At 35.2% G+C, this 20,286-nt stretch overlaps 1 protein-coding gene across 4 annotated transcripts in view; it reads left to right on the plus strand.

Moving 5' to 3' along the window:
- LOC108689671 (zinc finger protein 608-like) overlaps positions 1-20,286 on the plus strand; it is a 246,952-nt gene that overhangs the window by 45,630 nt on the left and 181,036 nt on the right. For 2 of the 4 annotated variants that reach the window (XM_018196537.1, XM_018196533.1), the window contains exon 1: positions 14,140-15,923. The exons of 1 other annotated variant lie outside the window; for it this stretch is intronic. The gene's annotated coding sequence lies outside the window, so the exon portion shown is untranslated. Of the gene's footprint in view, positions 1-14,139; positions 15,924-20,286 lie in introns of those variants that run through there. One more of the 4 variants, XM_018196535.1, reaches the window with a different exon arrangement.

Raw genomic sequence — 20,286 nt, forward strand, 5'->3', positions numbered from 1 at the left:
GACTCGTTCATCGTCTCTCCCGCACATCGACTTGCTCTGTTAACTCTTTTGATGACCTCACATCCGGTTATTGCATTACTTTCTCTATAGTTTTATAATTTTTTGAGTCACATATATAATCCATTAAAGAAAATCTTACATTTTTATTTTATATTTACATTTTTATTTTAAGCGTTTAGGAAAATGAAATAAATACTTTTAAAACTCTCTTTTCAGAAAATTTTCTGAAAATTATAAAATAACTAAAAAATAAAAACAGTTTTCTTTTATTATTTAATTCAATAAATCAATAATCATTAAATGGATTTAACGTGGATGTAATGTTTTATGAAACGGTATAACTTAAAAAAAATACATGTGTATTGCAATCTCATTGTGGATGCAACTCACAATATCATTCAGTATTGTTATGTTATGTATCTGATCCGTCATATCCAGATTAGAAAGGTAGACTCATCACTTCTGCTGAAACTTGGTTGTTTTACGTAATTTTAATCCTGACGAGGCGTTATATGGTAGTCCAACGAAAGTAGCAATCTTATGGGCTGCAGCAGCAGGAGGTAGCGTTCCAGTGGCTGGCGTTAGCATACGGTGCACCTAAATATAGTAACGTATGGCGAACAATATATTACGTCGACTTGCTTATACACTATACAACGACAACGACCACCGGATAAAATAAATAGCTGGGACTTTCCTCGCAATGTGATACATTGCTCGTTAATTGCACATTACCGCGGATACCGGTGGCGGTGTATTTTCAATTTATATCGATAGATGATCTCTCGCGAGAACGAAGGAGTTGTGAATGCGGATTATGACATCTGTATCCGATCGTATCGAAAAAGAATCGGACGCGCGATTAAATTACGACACGCTCGAACGAGCAAGCATTGATAACGTTGTTAAGAATATAGTAGCGCAAGTACATGCACACGCACTTGTAAAAGAAAATATCCTGTTACGAAGGAGAATACCTTAATATGTTTTGCGTTATACGAGAGTCTTACACACGCCAATGCGGTAAGTTGGCAGTCAGATAAAAATAAGTGTGTCGATTATAAGATATGTCAGAAAACACGTACAAAGTATACAAATATATTATTAACACCTGACTGTTGATTAAAATTGGAAATGACACGAAAATTATGAACGCAATGTTAACAGCGGTCGACCGTGGATCGAGAGATATTTGAATGCGACCGAGGTATCTGGGTGCAGTATTAGCAATATTATCCATCGACAATGAGAGAATACATAGAAAGTGTTCGACATGGTAATAACACGGTTGATCACCGTTGAAGCGTATCCGTACTGCAAGTAATCCATACGTACGAAAGCCCAGATGTTTAACGATTTAACGAGCATTATCTAACGGCCAGCAGAGAGTCGGCCTATTAAAATGATTTATGCACGACGACTGCATTACGCCACGCTTAAGTCTTCATCAGATAAAAAGTGTTGGACCAGACGCAACGTGTTGTATCATTCACACTAGACACGCTCCGACTGCGAACGAGCCTGCGTTATATCGTAAGCGGATATCATCGACGCGCGGATATAAATTATAAACATAACATACACGTGGAAGGTATGGTCGAGAAGGCGTGCTCGAGAATTTAATATAGCATTGGATCCAGAAACTTGTAAAGAGCGAGAGGGTATTGGCGCTCCGCAGGCAAAATCCTTTTTTAAAATCAAATATGGAAACATAGTATATTTAAATTATTATTAGCATTACATTGAAAAAGTACTTAAATGTATAATTTATAAAATGTTTTATTTAAAAATGTAGTAATAAAAAAAAAATAATGTACTACTACATTTTTCATACCTAGGAGCTTTTTAAATTAAAAAATATTTTTGAATGAAATATAAAAATTATAATTAAACATTTCAGAAATATTCAAAATATGTACAACATTTTGTTATAAATATTTAAAAAAAAAAGAAACTCCAATGAAATCACGGAGAGAACGATTTTGTTGGTGGAATGTTATAATTTTTTGTGTCCTATCTAAAAATTTTGATGGTCTAACAAAATTATTTTCAGATCTGTATCTAGCTAAATTTTTGGATACTTGAGCAAAAGTCTCTCCATGGATGTGTGAATCTATGTGCGGGTGTGCGCCACGTACGTGTGAGGGGATTTAAACGATAGCTCCGATAAAACGCGGATCACAGGAGCTGCGCACCGCGACGAACCAATCGCTACCAGTCTGGCGACTTCTTTCTTCTTTTCCTTGTTTCTCCAACGGCTCTTTCTTTATTTTTGCCTTCTTCCTCTGCTTCTTCTTCTTCTTCTTCTTCTTCTTCTTCTTCCGCTTTTTCGCTCGACCGCGCAGCGAGAAGTTTCATTCTTTTGACTTCCGATTCTTTTTCCTTTTCTCTCTCTCTCTCTCTCTCTCTCTCTCTCTCTCTCTCTCTCTCTTTTCTTCTCTTTTTATCTTGTACAAGCAGGTATGTTAGCGATACTTAAATAAATTGAAGTGTGCATACTTTGCTTCCGAGATCGAGTATTTGTAGTACCGCTAGTTTATCTCCGGAGCTATCCATGGAAAATGCGACTTGGCCGCAAAGTGCTTTTAATATCATAAAGATCGTTTTGATACACTGTGAAAGACTTCTCATATATCCGACCGCTTTCAGTTTCCATATTTCTTTGAAATAAATAGCGAGTTTGCTTTGCAAGAGAGGTTTCATTCTTTCAATCTGAATCAGGATATGTATAAGGAAGCGCGTGTTTCTTATTTTAAGCTACTTCGTAAAATATCCTGAAACTCATTAAAATCAGACGGGGACGTTGTTTTTTTGTCAGTTGGACGAACTACATTCATTCTTTTCATCTCCCTTGTTCGCACGAATAGATACGTCCTCCATTTTTCACTCAATCTGCCCTTTTTGCCTCGTACTACGGGAGTAGATGTTTTAGTCTTCCTTCTACCTATAGTTCCGCCTTTTTGCTCGTCACCTCTCCTTCCCACCGATTATGCGCTAGTAGTAAATGCGTCTTCCTCGCTTCGCTTTTCTTCCCATCTTCTTTCCTTCTCTATCTCTTTCTCTTTCTTGTGAAGTAGATACGTACTGTCGTTACTCCAACAATTCTCCATCTCTGTCCTTCTGCAGGAAGGCAAGTTAGCCTGTTCGTATCTTCCCTCTTTTTCCATGCAACTCAACTCGATCCGATTCACGCTCTCTCTTTTTCATTCGTGTTCCGTTCCTTACAAACTGTTCTCTATCTCCTTCCATTCTTTTAGAATGCTTCTTCTTTCCGTTATACGATTTCAAAACTTTAACAGTATATTCCTGAGCAAATTTTGAAATTGATATTTAATTATTTATTGCATTTTTAATATCTGTTGCTAAGCAATACAATAATTAGACTACAAATTAAGACACATTTATTTAAATATATAAATTTTTGTTTTATTTTATGTGTCAAAGTCTGAAATTTTGTCAAATATTCTTTATTTCCTATTTCTTACACTGGGATAAAAATTAGTCAATTTTAATAAATGTTTAGTTCAATACTGCTAACTAAACATTTATTTACCATAAATATTTGTTCATTAAAAAGAATGATTATTAAATCAAATTAATGTTTCTTGTATCAAATAAATATGTTTTTATATTTAATAAATATTTAGTTGGCAGTATTCAACTAAATATTTATTAAAATTGACTATATTTTTTCTCAGTATAATTTCATACGTGTTCTAAGTTCTGTATGTCTAAGTTCAAACATTTAATTAAAAGAAAATGAATGCAAATTAGAGTAAAAAAATCTATGTAACAAATTAATATTGCATATTGGGTCACTCTGTATATCGTTTTAATGTTATATATAGGTGTTAGTACATTTTCTTTCTGTCTACGTCCATTCTCTCTCTGTCATTCTCTATCTGTCGAGACGAGACGATATACATATATTCACGATTTATCCTTCTTCAACTTACGTTTCCTGCACTCTTTCTCTCCTTCCTCCTTTTTGCCTCTCTCTTCCTCTTTTTCTTTCCATCTCGGTCTTTCCAGACCTCTGTAGGAGAGAAATATATTTTCGTCCATCGCACAAAACCACTATCGCCGACTCTGTCTCGCTTGCCTAATATCTCTCTTCTTCTCTTACTCACTTACTCGTTTCGTATGTTTTCCCTGTCGTTCTTATTCACCACGTCTGATCTGAAGTCTGTCTCGAAGCGCGATTTTCGCAAGAGAGCGCTGAAGAACACATATGGGTAGAGCGCGATTCGATAGAGAAGAGATGTTGGCAAAAGACGAAGAGACCACGAGAGAAGAATCAAGAGAGAAAGATAACGCACGATAGAACAGAGACTGAAGTATCGATGCGATGGATGGAGAAAAGAAGACGGCGCGATCTGCACACATGTCGCATCGCAGAGAGCATCTGTACGAGCTGTGCTACAGCAGTAGTATAGTTAATGGAAAGATTCGTTCTTTCTTTGTGCTAGACGTCGTGAATATTAAGAGGCAATTCAAAAGAAATTACACTTGATTTTGAAATTTATAACGTGCATTTGATCCACAATAGTATAATTATTTTCATCATTTTTAATGAATATTTATTTATTTCGTCCTATGAAAACTCACAATGGCCACCGGTATGTCACAATTTGCTTTTAAAGAGATCCTAAAGTCATCTGTTTTACCGATCATTTTACAAATAATATTTTTTTAACTATCTTAACACATAGATTTAATCCTTCATGATTAATCGGGGGTTCAAGGAATCCCAACAAGGTATGAGGCTTTAGACTATTTCTAAGATTTTTTTTTAAAATGGGACTTAAATTATCACTTTTTCGAAGTTTAAAATATCCTTTTTGCAACCATGTATTGCTCCTTGAATGTCAATCTTTGCGATTTTTTTATGTTAAAATTAAAAACTCTTTAAAAAGATACTGCATTTTTATATTCTACAATATTTGATGATTGTTCAGTAATTTTTGTGATTTTAAAGAACAAAAGCTGTAAATAAACGGCAATCAATTAAAATATTGGGATCATTTTGCTGCGTGACTAACATAAAATTCTCAAGTGTGACTCGAAGGTTAAAAATTATTTTTCACAGTTAAAGTATAAATGATAATGTAGTTTAAACTGGTCGACTTGCTAAAAATAGTTGGAAAGTTACAGATTTTATCAGTTTCTGATATCACTCGTAATAACTCGTTTGTTTTACATTACAATTTTGTACTTTGTACTTATAAAATCTCGGTTTCGTCTAGGGAGATTACATAAACAAACAATGTTGAATCTAATCTTAGAATTAGACTTGTTAGACACCTTAATATGAAAGATTAGTTAGAAAATTTGTACATATGTAAACATATTAAACGATATTGATGTAATAATGTGTCAATGACACATAAATCGTACTTGTGTAGATCCTATTGTATTAAATTGATAAAATAAGCAATTTTAGGATAAATTCTGCATGGCCATTTATGTATTTGAATTACATAACCTTTTAGGTTCATTAGACTTTTACATGTAACGATTAAATATTCTTGATGCGACATTATTTAAGTGAACTGAAAGAACGATTTTGCAGAAATATTTAGAAATTTAGGCAGATACAGATCTGAAAATAATTTTGGGCCATTAAAATAATAGGATTAAAATAATAGGATACTCAATCATGATAAGCAATATTGTAAAAATTTCAGCAATTAGTCTGAACATCCTACATAATTATTTTAATAATCCAACAAAATTTTCAGATCTGTATCTCTAGATAATTTTTTAGTTTTTTCAGTAAAATTATTCTTTCCGTATAGATCAAACGATATTTTTATAGATGTTTAAACCTTCAAAGACTTAACAATTTTGTGAAATAGTTAACGTCTAATTAACAAGACAAGGGAATGTTTTCAAAAAACATTCACTTAAAGCAACATTTATTCTGAGAACATTAAGCCCGAAGTATGGAGTATCGGATTATATTTGTCTAACATTCTTGATTGTATTATCTACAATGTCAATATTGTATCTTGATATCGATATTTACTATCGTTTCTGTAACACCTTTTAATAATCAGTAAATAGATATCACTGATAAAATTTTTAGTACGACGAATGTTAGTTAAATCTTTATGCCACATCGTGTAATGTTAAGATGCACCTGTATATATTCGTTTTTGATGCAGAGTGAACGGGTTGAAGGCAAAGTTACACCGCGTGCCACCTATCTCTATACCGCATACGGGCGGTACGGAAGCAAATCGAGAATTTCACGCTTATTTGCCGAAATGATCATGCTTCGATCGCTGGCGGCCATCTCCCGCAGGAAAACACTGCCACTTTCAGTGATTACTCCATCGATCTGACCCCGCGGCGCTCGTCTTATTGGCCGATACGGTTGTACGTGCGCGCTTATTAAATGAGAGAGCGCGCGCTTTCATGAGGTCGGCAACAGCATCGCCCTGGGGCTGATATGGGGAAGCTGCCCTACCCTTTATTCACCTCTTCTTTTCTCTTTTTCTCACTCCCCTTGATCCTTTCTACCCCACGAAAACGCAGTTACACCGTACTCGGGGTGGTGCGAAATCCCGCGGCGACACTGATTCGCATGGGTCGAACGTTTCATTGTGTACGCACCCATTAAGCATTCTATTTGACTTCACCCGCTTACACATCGTGAACTCACTTCTACCCGCATTCGTCTCTCTCTCTCTCTCTCTCTCTCTCTCTCTCTCTCTCTCACACACTCTTCTCTTTCTCTCTTTCGACTGATCTACATAAATAAGATTAAATTTCCGTGTGTTGGTTCTCTCTCGTTAACCGCATCACGCGAGAATGACTCGACGGATTTTCAACCAGCTTAGAGGATGTTTGATTTTAAATGCAAACTTCGTACTCTGCATAAAATTTGTTTAACAAGATGCGAATGTGTGAATAATACAATACATTACATAACGAAACAAAATGGAAAAGAGTAGATTAATAATAAAAGCGAATATTTATTCAATAAAGAAAACCGATTCGTATTTGTAAAGCAATATAAAAATAATAAAGCTAAATGTATCCCTTTATTTTGCTCGTTTTTGATCTTTTTATTTTCATAGAAATTTCATTGTGTGTGTTGAATAAATAATCTACCAATTTTATATATTTTTGAACCTATCAGATTCAAGAATATACAAGAATATCACGAGTATTCAGCTTGTATTTTATTTGTAGTAATTTTTGTAAAAAAAAATTGTTTATAAATTGTTTATAAATTGTTTAAAATTCTAAAATTTTCACACCAAGAGATACGTGTGTGTGTGTGTGTGTGTGTGTGTGTGTGTGTGTGTGTTTTAATATATTTGTACATATTACCATATTTACATTAATATATATCATATACCATAATATTATAATAATGATTACCATAATTAAGTATTATTATTACTGTTATGATGTTACTACTCATATCTATAATATATATATGTATATATCTATAATATATGTAATTCTACCAACAATGCCAACAATTTGGCGCCGAAAATAATTATGAATTATAATTATTATTATCATAAAAATAGTTGTAATTGTTATAATTTAATTATAATTTATAGCTATTTTTTAAGAATCATATTTTGATTTAGATTGATTTAGATAATTAACTTTTATTTTTAACTTTTCTCTGAGTGTGAAAAGAAAAAAAGAGTAAGATATAGTTTTCTTTTTTTTATTATATTTTCTGTCCACTGCAGGAGATTATGATTTAAATTTGATATCTAATATCTCATATCTAAATGTTTAATGGCAACGGCCTTAACAACAACAGGCTTCTGCCTCTCCCTATATTTTCACAGCGTGCACCCTCGTAACGCCCCTCGTACATTTGCCCCTGTCGTATCTGCCGACACTCTTTTTGTCTTGCTCTTCGTCGCGCATATGCTCACTGGTTTGTTCTTTTTTCCTCCTTGACGGCTCGCAGCCTCCGAAATGAACTGCACGAGGAGGAGGCTCGTGTTAAGGGTAAACGCGCGTAGAGACCTCTCTCTTACCCCTCCCCCTTGTCCATTAATAATAGCTTTAGAAATCCGTGCCTTTCTAACAGTCTCATGTCAAAACTAACACGGGGACCTGCTCCAACTTTATAAGCCACGCTACTCGCCTCTCAATTTATTCTCTACATCGCATATTAGACTATGCTCCTCCCTCATTTATTTAACGAAATCAGGACCGATCCTTTCAGATTCAGAGCGGTCATTTGTAAAACGATGATGTTCACAGTTTTACACAAATGGATTATTGGGAATTGCATAAGAAAGAAATGTAGATTTGATATTTTTCTTTATATATTTTTATATGCATCTTCTAAATGCATTTGCTGTAAATTATGTATGTAAAAATTAAAGTAGGTAAAGAAATATAAGAAAAGTACAATGCAAGAGCGAATAATATGTTGCATTTTGTTACATTATGCATTGAGAAAAAAGAATAGTTGCAATTACTATTTAATTAATAATCATTTTGTTAGTCATGATGTCAACTATAATATATATATATTTTTGTAAAATTATAAATATAATAAATAAATATAATAAATATAATAAATTATTACTATAACAACAATAACAATTATAAAAATAAGGTTTTTGACCATAATTATTTTACCATGGAATTACAACCACAAAACATTTTTTTCTCATTGTACAGTACATATTTTCAAATAATTTTTATTGTAGCATCTTTTACAAGTAAGACATACAAAACATCGTTTATGTACACAATTACGTTGGTCGACGTTAAAAAAGACAGCGAACGCAACGTTTTATGTATCACGGCAATTCTAACAAACTAAGAAAATGCTGAGTCTGTCGAACTTCAATGTGCACTTGCAGTGTCAAATATATGAACTCGGATTCCATAGGATTCCCTCACATAAAAAGGAATTTGTCGCAAAACAAGCTATGAGATGAACAGGACGCGCTCAAATTATATACGACGCAGCAGTACCGAGAAGGCTTATATCTAATCGGAAAAGATAAAATGACGTTTAAATTAGCACGTAAGACTGATCCAATTTCATGCAACAATACCAAATAGCATTCTTGTTGATATTTTTGTGCCATTATCTACAAATACAACATCTCCTTTAACCGGATGCTGGACACATTACTAATGATATTATCTAGTGATAAATGTAATTAAGAAGAAAGTAGAAACTAACTTAACTACTTTCTTGAATGTCTAGAAATTAAGCTTGAGAAAGAAGTTCTTTAATTTTAAACTCATAGAGATCTCAATGTCATTTTTTACTGTTTAGAATTTCAATTTTGTATAGAAAAGTAAGCTCGTGTAAAATTTCATTCAATTTTATGCTTAAAGATAAAACGTGATTTCAAATTTTTGTAAATTTGTAAAATTTTACTTATGTGTATGTGTTTATAAATATTTTTAAAATTTATTATCTTAATTATTTTATAAAGTAAATTTTATAATGTAAAATATATAAATTTGCAGTGTCAAAGATGCATTGTAAAATTTATATAAACAAGTAGATAAATGCATGTAAAATTTATATACACATATTTAGATATAGATATTTCAACATCAAGAGAAAAATAAATATGGACTCTCAAGATTTAACAATAAATTTAAATAACGGGCATTTAAAAATAATAACTGCGCGGTAATTCATATGCTATTATTTAACAATTATATTTCTGGATTCCTTGCATTGAATTAAAACAAAACAGAAATAAATTTTTGTTTTAATTTAATGTAAGGAATCCAAAAATATAATTGTTAAATAATAGCGCTTGAATTACTGCGCAATATTATTATTTTCAATTGCGCGTTATTTAAACATTAATTTATATAATGTTATATATTTATATGTATAGAAATCTTTCCCAATTTATTGTTTTAATTATCTTATAGCTAAATAGTGTAAATTTAAAGTAAACTTAAAAATATAAGTAATTTAATTGTTCAAAATATTTAAATCTAAAATTAATGGTTTATCCAAATTCTTAAAACTAACTGATCGAAAAATTTATCGAGATATATTGCGATGCTCTTGTCATAGATAATCTCGGGAACTGATGCCATCGGTGACAAAATTGTCCTCTCTGTGAGGCAGAAAAGTAAAGGAAGAGCAGAAAGGGGAGGACAGAGAAGGCTTAACGAGCCTTCGATCGCTGCTTCCGGTTACATGGTGATCATCGCACGCTTGGTGTCCGTCGCCGACAACGACGATGAGGACGAGAGGGAAAAGTTAAAACGAATCCCTCCTAATTGCCGTCCCCTTGTTCACTCTCTCGCAGGTCCCGCGTTGTTTGTCACCGATGATCCTCTCTCAACTCTTTCTCTTTCTCTCTCTCCCTTTCTCTTTCTCCGATATCGATGTCGAAAATGAAAGATCGACCAAACAGTTCAAGCACCGAAACGATAAGGACGCCAACAGATCTCTACAAAGAGAAATAGCGAGATCGCGGGAAGTCGAGGGATCAGAAGGGAAGGAGTGAAAGACGGAAAGGCTGAGAGAAAAAGAGAATTAAAGAGAATGAGAGAGAGAGAGAGAGAGAGAGAGAGAGAGAGAGAGAGAGAAGGAATGAGAGAAGAGAGATACTCCGAGTTCGAAGAGTAGAGTGAGATGGACAGAATTAAAGAGGGAAAGAGGAATGATCTAAACGAGGACAGAGGGAAAGAGGGATAGGGCGAGATACCGAAAGAGAGAGAGCAAGCGAGAGAATTTCGCCTTTGTCTTGTCGTGAGTGAAGAGAGTTCGCTTCGTGGTGAAGGAGTGCTTCTTCGTGCTCCTCAACTTCTTTTCGTGCATCGTCGTGCTCCTTCAAGCTCCTTCGATTTCTTTTCTCCTCCAGGCTAGATCTTCGCGAATATACGCTCGTCGTACGGCCTTCGAAGATGACGGGGAGATTGGTCTGTGTGAAACGCCAGTCTTCCCCTTAGCTGGCCAACACCGGAAATTGACACCCGAGCTCCCTCGGTTTCTCGTCCGACCAAATTCCTCCTCGTTTGCGCATCTGCCACCTTTTTTTAATTAGCAAATGAGGCTTTTTCACGTTAAGTATTTGCACATTAAACTTTGCCTTATCTAATGGTTAAATGACTTCTAATCATAATTATCCTATTACGCGATTATAGTATCACAAATACCAAACAAACCACTTAAAAAGTAATTTTACAAACTCTTGATATTAGCAAAAGTAGAAATCAAAAGGACAAATGAGAGTATAGAGCAGTTATCAATATGCAAAGTAATAAAGTAAAAATATATTACTCCTTTATTCAACAGTTTACGAACATAAATTTCCTAAACTGTGGAATAGAGGAGTAAAATTTTTTTACTTTATTACTTTGCATATTGATAACTACGCTGTACTCTCATTCGCCTTGTTTGATTTCTATTCTTTTTGGTTTTAAATACCAAACATTTTTCTCTCACAAGGGAAGAGAAGTGGAAACACGTTTTTGATTTGTAAGAGATAGTCGTTTGTAATTATATTAAGAATGTCTTCAGTTTAAACATCTCTTAGCTTGTTAAAAAAATATAAAATATAAAATAAAAATTAATGTGCCTTTATTTATATCTTTGTTTAATTAAAAGACATATAGTATTATATATATATATATATGAGAATTATTATTAAATTATATACTAAAATTATTTCGAATAATAAAAAAATATCTGCTCATGTTATTAAATGAAAAATATTGTAATAAAAACTAATTATTATTTAATAATAAACTAGAGCTTTCAGTATAATTGATTAATATCTTAGTTAATTCGCTTCTATATACATACATTATCGCTAATATATATTTATTGAGTTATACGTTAAGAAATATGTTGTTCATCATTGACGTCTGTTCAATGCAATAAGTCGCTTATATCGATGACGTTAACGATTAACTACGCAGAGTTCTTACTTTAAGACTCGATAATTCTTTAGATCAGATTATCATCGTAAGCAAATAGCAACGGGTTTAATCATCATCATAAAAGAAATTTATGTTTTTTCAGTATTGACTTAATCAAATAATATATATCTAATACATACATTTAAGTAAACAACTTTTGATGACCCATCAATTATCCAATTAATATATTAATATATAAATAGATGGTATCTAAATTGCATTTAATTAAAATTTAATTAAAACTATTACAATTATAATTCTAAAATTATAATTAATATTAGATAAATTGACATTGAAAACGATTGTAAATACTCATTTTTAGTGCCAATAATATATTTTTTATTATTGGTATATAGGATACTATAAATATAATTAACATAATAATAATAATAATAATAATAATAAAGATGAAGCTTCTAATCATTATTTTATTATGCAATTATAACGTCACAAATAATAGTTACAAATACCAAATATTTTTTCCTTTACAAGGGGAGAATCAGAAGTGAGAATGAAAATGCGTTTTTGAAATGCGACTTGTGGTAAAATAATTGTTTTTGTTCATATAAAAAATTTCAGACTCTATATAGCTAAAGCCTGTGGCGATACTTTTTTTTCTGCTGAATTGCTTGCGTTTTAATAAATTAGTACAATTGCATTATACAGAATGCAGTATTGCTGGGTAATTTGCTAAAACGCAAGCAACCAGCAGAAAAACATACATCGCGTGCCGCAGGCTTTAGGCACTTCTTAGTTTGTTAAAAAATAAATATATAAATAAGTATACAAATTTTGATATCATCGAAGGTTAATTACTTGGCAGGAAAATAGATTTAAAAAAAAAGAGGAAAAAAGTTACGTATTATAATATTTAAGGTTAATTGTCTTTTTCTTTGATGTATAGACGATATTAATATAGTTCGGATTAATGCGAATCCAAGCACAACGTTGCTGTCCACGTTGTTGAGGTGATGATAACGCATTTATTCGACAATTATTTTTATATCATTCATGTATCGCAAAAAAATTAATTGGTTCTAGAATATTATAACACTCAATTTTTTTCCCCTGAGATATATCGTCTTCCCACGTGATTAATCTAATTAAAAATTTTTATATTTATAATTTTTATATTTTAATTAATTTTAAAAAACTAAGAAGTATTGAAACTAGGTTTTGGGATTTTTAATGTAAGCAAAAAAAACTGTTTTTTTAAATTTCAAAATCATGTTTGTACTTCTGATCCTATCTTTGTCTCTCTCTCTCTCTCTCTCTCTCTCTCTCTCTCTCTCTCTCTCTCTCTCGTCCGTCAGTGTATTCCATGAGATAATTCAACTCGAGATATGATCAGTCAAATCTTTTGGAAACTGGAAGTTACCTTAGATAAATTTGTCTCTTTAAGTTTACAAAGATTACTCGTACTTTCTGTAAACTTGTAATAAATTTGTTTGTACAATAATCCTTATGGAGAAATTTGTTAATAAATTCTAGAAATTCTCTCCACATGATTCATTCAACCGTCTTGTGAGTAAATGTAATTTTGCTCTCAAAGTGACTCAGCATTGCTAAGATATTTTTGTATTACTTCTCATTATACATTTCTGGAATCCAAAGAGAGCTCGATAAGAAAGTTGAAACATGTAATACGAATTCTAATTTAGAAATTATGTTGCAATTATTTAAAATCTCTAAATGTGCAATATAACATTTATTTTAGAAATTAATAGAATTTAAATTCTTTATCCGCACCTAAAACCGCGTTGAATCGTATACGCTTTTTCAAACGTATTAATTTGTTATTCCCTTATTAGGATAGATAATTAGGAATTATCAAAAGCTGTTATCATGAACAAGATGCGAATTATCCGAGTCGAAATTTTGTTTCTTCTTTGAACGTTTTAGGACGTAGACTCTACACATTTATATTTAATTAAGATATATATAGACTCCAGAGATTTACAATATAATAGATTCTAATCTAACGAATTGAACTCCTACGTTGAGCCTGTAAATGGCAGTTATTGGAAAATTTCCTATTTTTAGGATTTCAAAAGAAGTTTTTTAAATAGAAGTTGTATATATTAAGTAATATTAAAAGAGGTATTTGATTGTTCAAGTATCAAAACAGGTTTATAAGAATTAATTAAGATTGAAAGAGATTGAAATAAAATTTCGATTTGGAAAAGAGATTGCAATCTCTTTCCGACTACGAGAACGCAATAATGCAATTTTCGCGGGGCGAAAACCAGGCACGGCGCCAGGGAACTGGCGCCGCCGAGACTTGCGACGATCCTGGCTCAACTTGGCGGGCGCGACCGAGCGCCACCGAGCAGTCCCGATCTCGGCGGTGGCCCCGTCGTAGCCATGTGTTGCGGTCCGCCGTGAGTGCTTTGCGACAAGAAGGGAGACGCGCGGTGTCTCCTCTGTGCGTCTTTTTTTCGTGTTTTGTCTCGCGGTGTGACGGTGTCTCGTCCCCGCGAAATCCGCGGGCTTTCTGCGCGCGTGTCTACACTGTGCGCGACGAGTCGTCGCGACGCAAAACTAACAGTGTCACCGGGACAGCCTCAATCGCGGGCGTCCGTTCCACCGTTGTGCGCGGACGAGATCGAGACGAAAACCACACCGGGTGTGTCCCACTCTCGTCGCGCGCGAGAGGAGAACGACCGAGCGAACGAGCCGACGAAACGGAGAAAAGTGCGTACGTGCGCCGCGCGCGCGCGCGCGTGTGTGTATGTGTGTGTGTGTATGTGTGTGTGTAAGAGTGTACGTGTCGTGTTTCTCTCTACGGCGTCACTGACGGCTGACGACGGGCAAGAAGGAGCAGCCCGTTGCGTTCGCGCGACTGTTTGGCCGTATACACTTCGGCATCGTTTTTCGCGTGTGAGTGCGAGTCGGAGGGAACGAGGTTGGTGGAGGAGGAGTTGGTAGCAGTGACGGTTCTACGAAGAGCAACTGAGCGAGAAGGATATAGAGAGGTAGGGAAACAGGGAGAGAGAGAGAAAGATAGCGTAGCCCGGGCGACTCGAGCGTGAGATCGAGAGAGCGAACGCAACACGTAGAAAGTGCAGTGCAGACAGAGATAGAAAGTGAGAAAGAGAGATAAAAAAAAGTATGATACACCGCGCGGCGTAGGTGTGTGCTTCGCCGGGGCTTAGGAGACGCGGGCGTTGTTTGTTTGTGTACGTTTGTGCGTGTGCGCCGCGACATTCGTAACGGTCGGCCGAGACGAACGAACTTGAGATCGCGGAAGAGCCGCGGGGAAAATATACTGACGAGATCTTTCCTCAACGTTTCATCGTTTCGAACCGTCGCGTTGCGTCCTCGTCGCGCCGGCCGCCGGAGTTTTGTATATTTCGGTGTTTACCGGGTGTAACGGAGGCATCGGAGGAGCGGTGCGCGACATACAACACACACACACACGGGCGAGAACGGAAGGAGTGGGACCGAACGAAGGGCGCGTACGGGAGAAGGAGAGCGACACGGCGGTTAAGGGGAGGAGAGGCGCCGACGGGAGCCAGTGGGAGCGAGGAGTGAGATAACGACGAAAAAAAAAATCGGAGTAATGGTGTAATCAACGGGTTGCGCTTCGCGATTTGGCGGTCGCGCGTTCGATCGGGGTGTGTATCCGTCGCGGTACGAGAACAACGAGAGTCCGGGACGAGTTCCTTGGCGGTGGCGGCGGCGGCGGCGACGGCGGCAGTGCCTCGTCTGTGTGTATGTGTGTACGTGCGTGAGAACAGGGTCGCGAGGTGAAGCTCGCGGCGAGTAGCGACGAGCCGCAGCCGGCGGCGACGAACGGTTGGATTATATGCAATGAGAGGAGATATCCCGGGGATCTAATACGCTTAACACGGGAGTGAGAGAGGATACACGGGAGGAACAGCCACGTAGACCCCGCGGGGGAGAGAGAGAGAGAGAGAGAGAGAGAGAGAGAGAGAGAGAGAGAGAGAGAGAGAGTGCGCCTCACCGGTCATCGTTCGGGTGTATGCGTGCACGCCTGCCCTCGCCGACACGCGGCAATGGTGAGTGATTCTTCTTCTCTTTCTCTTTGATATCTTATAGGCAGCTGAGAAGCTACGTGAATTCAACCCTTCTCCCCTCGCCAAGTCGATTTTTTCTCCTCCCCCCCTCTCTCCTTCCGGTGGTTGTTTGATTGCGCGCGCCATCTTTGTTTACGCCATCTTAATTTTGAACTGTAAATACCTCGATTATGTATTAAAATTTGTGCGTAGGGCCACTTGGAATTAATCGAAGTGCAGGTACTCTCTGGTTTTTTTTTTCCGTCAAGATGAAGATTAATTGGGACGCTGGTCTCTCTCTCTCGTTTTCGATCTTTCTCATCTTTGAATACTTGACGTTCACACACGTAGTCTCTCAGCAGGCTATACATGTAACTGCGTGTCTGTGTGAGAACAGGCGGTTCCTGCTTTACAATATGCCTATGTATGTAAGTGACTTCTGGTGTTCCGGTTCTCTGTGTAGCATACGTTGCTCTGGTCGCTCTCGAATAGCCTCGGCATTGATATATCGATTATTAACTAACACAATAAGCCTAAAAAGAGCTGGCAGGAACCTGAGGCATTTTTTTGCTCCGCAGGTATTTCGGATTTATCCGAAATTTATCTGCCTAAACTGGAGGCGATAATGGTATTTATTAAAGCGTTAATGCAATAATCCTGCTCTCGAGAATGCGTTAGTATAGTTAGTGCATTTAACAGTTGATTAACTGTCGTTATCACTCATATTCAACATACACGAATAAACTCGTAGAGACTACCTAGTAAATAAACTTCCTCATTTTCGCGAATTTGAATATAGGTGTGCGAAGACGTAGCCTTTCGGAATGACACGTTTGTATTTTTTGATTATAGGATTGTTATGCAAAGTATCAATTTATTATCTTATGGCAGATGTATATTTATATATGTTAATATATTGCTTTCTCATTTTAAATACAGCATAAAAAACGCGAAAAATAAAATTTAACCAAGGCAAATAAAATTAGTAAGGTTAACAAAAATATAGTAGCAAACAACTGTTTTCCTTCCTTTGTTGAAACATGTATGATGACATCAGTGATTGATTTAGCTTTGAACGTGATTTTCGAGTTTTTATAAGTTAAGTAAATATTATTCTGTTATAATCATCAAAAGAGAACGCAATTTAATTTTATTAAAAAATTGTTACAAAAAGAGTAATTCAATTCTATATAGAATGCCTCTCGCATGTAAATTTCACGTGTAAGTGAGCCGAGTCATTGATCGTTAAGTTATGCTTTCAATCTTGAGGTGGTCCAATTTGCTATGCTAAAAGCTAAAACAAACGTAGACCTGCTTTCAAAAATTCAGTCTATAGTCCATTATATATAAGTTTGGACTCCTGGATGGTAAATATTACAATAGAGAGCATGACAAACGATTTTAATTTTTAAGCAATTTTGTAGTATTATTATATATTTTATTCAAATGTTATAAGGAAAGAATATAAATATATATTATATATCTATATTATTATATTATATTTCTAAATTAAATTTGATAATCTGCTTATTCTTTCTTTTCTTTTAAATTAATAATTAGATTGTTTGAGTTTATAAAGACTCGTGAGTAATGTATATATTAAGGATCAGAAACCATCAAGCGTGTCAAGAAATAAATTTTTTAGTAAAAGAGCGATATGTTTATTACATTATATTATATTTATACAGTTTCTCATGAATGATTCCAATTGTGAGCCCGGTATAAGCACAAAGATATGGTTATCAAGTATGATTTAATCGCATCGATTTGTTGATAAGTCGGATAGAAAGTAAGCGGAGCGTCCGTGATAAATGAGAATCCGTTTGCGTGTATTACTTAAAAAACTACTGTTAACCATTGCGGGCTTTCGGATTCCTGTCGGATAACAGTTTGCATTGCACGAATGCGGCTCTCGCGAAAAGGTTATTTCAACAAACTCAATTCTCCGCCAAGTCCCTGATATCGCGTGAGAGTGCTGGTCTACCGTGACCACGCGTGTGTCTGTATCTTAAGTGTGTATGTGCGTGTACGTGCGTGTATGTGCGTGAGTGCGGACGACCACCGGCCGCATGTTGTCTCTCGCGGGCAAACGCGAACACGATAGTCACGCCTGCCGCAGGCACGCACACATAATTCGTATTCAAAATGTAGAGAGACCCCGAGACATCGTAAGAGAGAATTCCTGCTTTCGCGCATTCGAACTGTAGAGGTGTAAAACACGATATAAGAAACGGAGAGAGAATAAACGTGGGAATATGGTGATCGATACCAACGAGAGAGCTTATCGATACGCCTCGCTTGCATCTAGCTGGGAAATGTGTGTGTGTGTGTGTGTGTGTGTGTGTGTGTGTGTGTGTGTGTGTGTGTGTGTGTGTGTGTGTGTGTGTGTGTGTGTGTGTAGTTATTCATGATATCTATCCGAGACGCGCGAATAAATTTCCGGCATACTTTTCGCGTGTCGTTTGATTTTCTGTTGTGAGGCTGGTGGTATATTCTTGGCGCCGGCATTTCACCTTTGATATCGATGCCGACGATAACTCGGGCGGAAATGTCGAATGGAAAATACTCGTCGGAATAATAGAGTGGAGATCCCTTCAATAAAATGTGATTCGCACAATAACAAAATAACGGCGAAATAATCACCGTTCGGCGTTAACAGTCCTCCATCAGCGGATACGTTGGTTCGCGCGACGCGGATCTGCGTTCGAGCATGTAGCGACGCACGCACGCACGTATGCACAGACACGCGTGCATCTTGCATGTATGTAGACGACGCACGAGTCTCGCTCGAGGCGACGACGAGGATTCATTCAAGGCGGAGCTTGTGCTCGCTTCGCTCGCACGCGCTCGCACTCGCATCGCGACTCGCAAATACATTGCGTAGGTAGGTTACTCACGCGTGTCAGCCGTCCGACTGCGTGGGAGCGGCACTTCACGCGTGCACGCGCGCTCCGGTGTGTCGGGAATTCTACATTGAGAATAAGGGAGGTACCTTCTTGAATAAACTTCTGCAGCGTGTAAAGTTTATACTTGAAAGAGAAACGAAACTCGCGTTCGCTGTTCTTTCGTATATTGAAAAATACAATCTCTTTTATCGCGCATATTATTGTACACGAGAGATAAAAGTGTATAGCAAACTCGGCAATTTACATTGCTAAATTTTCTTGGTGATTCATAGTTTTGAGTTTAGAAGGTTCAAGCGACTTTTTTTGGTTAAAAAAGTTTATACAGAATGATAGATTAAACATATATTATTTTGTAGCTTATAATTGGCACGTTTGTCAATAAACTCTGCATTCTAATTTTGTGTATAGCAAAGTTTGCGTGGGATTGGAAAAATAAAAAATATTTATTTTCTCTCACGATACTTTATGAATAAAAATAAATGAGAAATATTGTTTTAATAGGTATTAAATAATAGATATGTAAATTAATAGATAAAATATTGCTCTGGATAATTAATATTTTGATATTATAAAATCATATTACTTGAGCAAGTAGCAGCATTATTATTCAAATAAGATGTTAAAATATTAATTATTTAAATTAATGTTTTAATCTATTAAAATGTCAACCTATTTTAATTTAATTGTTTATTACATTATTATTTGTTAATTAGAAAATTTGTATTAAATTTAACACACATTTCACAGGTGTGTCTTAAATGTTGATTCAAATTTTTATGTTAATTTAACACAAGAAAAAATTAATATAAAAAATGTAACAATGATAATATTTATAAGCGAATTGTGAAAGCGTATCTATTTTTTTCAGCAAAATTAATATTTATGATTAAATTAATAAATTAATACGTATCTTATTCATTCATTTTAAAATTTATTTTTTTTTACTCATTCACTCATAAATTGTATTATTTTGATATTAAGAAATAAATATGTGAAAAAAATATTTAAATAATAATCACATCATGTTAAATTAATATCCGAATGTGTTAAAAATTTAACACAAATTTTACAAAGGACTTGAATGAATCGTTTTTAATACATATACGAAACATTTTTTACTGTGTAATATCACTACATTCATTAAAACAATATTTCCCGTTAATTTTGATTTATGTTTAAAGTATCGTGAAAGAAAATAAATATTTCTTTGAGTAATTACATTAGTCAAGTATTTTTTAAAAATATTTCCGAATTGCGCGGATCAGGAATTAAATTAACAGAATACCATTAATTAATCAAAATACAAAAAAACATATTATGCCTTTTATGAGTTTGTGCGATATCATCGAATATATGATTGATCATCGCTATATTCATACTTTATCGTTTTTTAAGTGTATCTCGTATGTATCTCGATACGCAAAGGAGATATCGAAGTCTCTCATGTATGTATATATATA

Source organism: Atta colombica, unplaced genomic scaffold, assembly GCF_001594045.1.
Source record: "Atta colombica isolate Treedump-2 unplaced genomic scaffold, Acol1.0 scaffold274, whole genome shotgun sequence".
In the NCBI taxonomy this organism is placed as follows: Eukaryota; Metazoa; Arthropoda; class Insecta; order Hymenoptera; family Formicidae; genus Atta; species Atta colombica.